Source organism: Miniopterus schreibersii, assembly GCF_964146895.1.
Source record: "Miniopterus schreibersii genome assembly, chromosome: 20".
NCBI classification, from domain to species: Eukaryota; Metazoa; Chordata; class Mammalia; order Chiroptera; family Miniopteridae; genus Miniopterus; species Miniopterus schreibersii.
Window position 1 is genome coordinate 14,906,720 of NC_138122.1, and position 3,110 is coordinate 14,909,829.

Genomic DNA, 3,110 nt, shown 5'->3' on the forward strand with positions numbered 1-3,110 from the left:
TCCTGGTTCTAACCTGTTTTCCAACCTCTTAACCCACAGCCATCGTCTCATTTTTCCTCGCTCATGTTCCGCAGTTGATAACAATGAAATATTTGCCAGTGAATAAAATGGAAAACCATATTAGTGACCTCCATAAAAATCTATTCAATGTTCACTGTCTGCCACAAAAGCCAATGTCATCTATTATATAGTTTTTGTTACTGCAGCACCCTGTTCCTGACTCTCATTCCTACAGCAGTCAGAATAGGCTAAGTTATGCTGCTGTAACAATTTACGTCAAATCTCAGTGGCGTAAGTGAGATCCCACAGAGAGATGTTTTGGAGATTGTGAAGAGTGGTGGAGTTCTAAATGTTTGCATTTTACAGGGGGGAAACAGAGATAAGGCAGTGGTGAGTGAGTTGTCCAAGTCAGCTCTGTCCAGTAGAATTTCCTGCCATGGTGGGAATGTTCTACCGCTGTCCTCTCAACCATGGCAGCCAGGAGGCACATGAAGCCAGTAGGCAGCTGAAGTGCAACTAATGTGAGTGAGAAACAGAATTTTAAATCTTACTTCATTTAAATTAACTTAAGTTTTAATGTGAATATCTACATTCCGCTAGTGGAGACTATAATGGACAGTGGAGGTCCAACGACCAAAATTTGAACAGAGCCAAATAGAGGCAGAGCCAAAATTCGAACCTGCGTCCCTGGTGAAGGAAAGGGCACTATCAGGCACTCATCTGTGCTGCTGCTCTTGTCTGTGTCTCCACCCATCTTCAATGTAAACTGAGAGAGGAGTGCAGACCTTTGTCATGTCTCTCTTCATCTTTGAATCTCATGTTTGAAAAATAATCGCTGAGGGAATAAATGAAGAGAGATCTGTTATGTTTTCATGTGCTTTGTATAGAGTTTAGAAATATTAATTACATGCCTATTCTGGCCACAAATTGGACTCCACACTCTGGTTGAGAGGAGATTCCATGTAGTCGGGTCACAGGCTCTCTGGTCTCATGTGAGTTCGATGTAACTGTTTTGTCTAACAGATGGTAACACAGAAGTAGAGAGAAATGACACATCTAGTCCCCTTTGTCCAGCTCAATGGCATAAACAGGAGTCAAAGCCAAAGGTCTCCTAATAGCTGAGAACATTTCCTTTTAGTTTAGTGGTTCCCAAACTGTGGTGATTCCCCTCCGCCAGGGGATATTTGGAAATGCCTGGAGGTATTTTCATGGATCATAAATAAGAGAAGAGGGTGCTACTGGCTTGTGATGTGTGGAGCCCAAAGATATGCTTCTAAATGTCCCACATGCACAGAATAGCCCCGTCCACAAGCAATGGCCCTGCCCCCATAGTCAGTCCTGTGCAGGCTCAGGAACCCCTTTCTGAGCTAAATCACCTCTGTGAGGTGATTGCAAAGGGATTAGGAAATCTCCTAATCAAGACATGCAAGGAAATCCTCCCATTTTGGAAATAAAATACAAGAACTCATGAAAATTCAAATTCTAGCATTGGAGCAGAAGACAGGAACGAGCACTCCCTCTGGTGGGTGCAGGAGGAGTGCAGCCCTAATGGGGGGCCCTGGGAGTTCTGGTCTCACTTCCCCATGAGTCGGCCCCACTGTGGGCTGATAGCTGCTATCAGAAGACTGACAGTAGTAGTCGGCCTCGTCCTCAGCCTGCAGCCCCAAGATGGTCAGGCGGGCGGCATTGGAGGAACTGTCGATGGCGCCAGAGAACCGATCCGGAACCCCCGACGGTCTTTTCTTATCATCATAGATCACAGTGGCTGGGGCACTGCCAGGGCGCTGTTGGTACCAGTACACATAGTAGCCCCCAATGCTGCCGCTGCTGCGGGTGCAGGAGATGGTGACCTTCTGTCCTGGAGACCCCGACACAGAGGCGGGCTGAGTCAGCACAAACTGGGCCCAGGACCCTGCAAGGAGGGAGCAACACAGAGATCAGGGAGGACAGAACAGGCCCCTTTCCCGGGGCGGGAGGAGAGGTCCTCCTCCCAGGTGACACACAGGTGCCCTCCCGGAATTCCCTGCAGACCGCACCTGTGCACTGGGCCAGGAGGGCGAGGAGGACTGCGGCCCGATCCATGGTGGAGACGCCCCCAGACTCTGCTCCCTCAGCCCCACAGCCAGGCCTGAGCCTCAAACTTCTTATATGTCCCCCTGGCCCTGGAAGGGACTTCACTATGCAAATCTCCCCTTATCTTAGGACCCTTTAACCTAAGCCTTAGCTGCAGCTGAGTAGAAGAGAAATACAGCGGTGGGGAGGACTTCACCCCAAGATGACTCAGGAAACACGCCAGATTCAGGGCTCCCGGCTGAGGAACCAGGAGCACGCGCGCCCCCTGGTGGGCGCCGAGGACAGGGCCGCCCCAGGCTGGCTGGTGCTCAGGGCTTGGGCCCTGCTCCTTGCGGGGCTCCTGCACCCCTCACAGCTCCAGACTTTTCAGATTGGCTCCTTTCACTTAGAAATATGAGTGTTAGGCTCCTCGTGCCCTTCTGTGCTCTGATAAACCATTTATTTGTATTGATAACCAAATTCCACTGTAAATGGGCCGAGGTTCTTTATTAATTCGCCTGTTGAAGGACAGCAGTTGCTTCCCGAGTTGTAACAAACCTGAATAGAGGAGCCTTGGACTCATGTGCAGGTGCTTGTCTGCGCACAGTGACCGATGCGGGGAAGCACCTCACAGTGTGATTTCTGTCTCGTATCACATGAGTGTGTTTAGTTTTCTAACAAACAGTCTAAAGGCCTTCCAAAGTGGCCCTGGCATTTTGCATTCCCAGCAGCATGAGAGTTCCTGCTCTACCACATCCTGGGAGCATCTAATGCCATGAGTGTATCGAGTGTTAGCAATTCTAATAAGAGCTTATGTGATCTCCCTGTTTAAATCTGTAATTCCCCAATGGCCAGTTATGTTGAGCATCTTTTCACATGTGTATGTCTCAGTTGTACATACTCCTTAGTAATGAGATTGTCCAGATCTGCCCAGTACCTGGGAATTCAAGGCTCCACAAACCTCTAAAATCAGGTGCTAGGGGGAAAACCCAGCTTCTCTATGGTTTCAGAGCCCAGACAACTATTAGTGAAGCTTAGGCTGGTACTTGGGGACATAT

The 3,110-nt window shown here is 49.1% G+C and overlaps 1 pseudogene across 1 annotated transcript; it reads right to left on the bottom strand.

Annotated features, from left to right (window-relative positions):
- Positions 1 to 1,475: 1,475 nt before the first annotated feature.
- Positions 1,476 to 2,101, bottom strand: LOC308549776 (immunoglobulin lambda variable 6-57 pseudogene; annotated as a pseudogene). The gene is made up of 2 exons: positions 2,037 to 2,101; positions 1,476 to 1,912 (listed from the first exon to the last, which is right to left on the bottom strand). The product of its transcript is annotated as an immunoglobulin lambda variable 6-57 pseudogene (transcript).
- Positions 2,102 to 3,110: the final 1,009 nt, after the last annotated feature.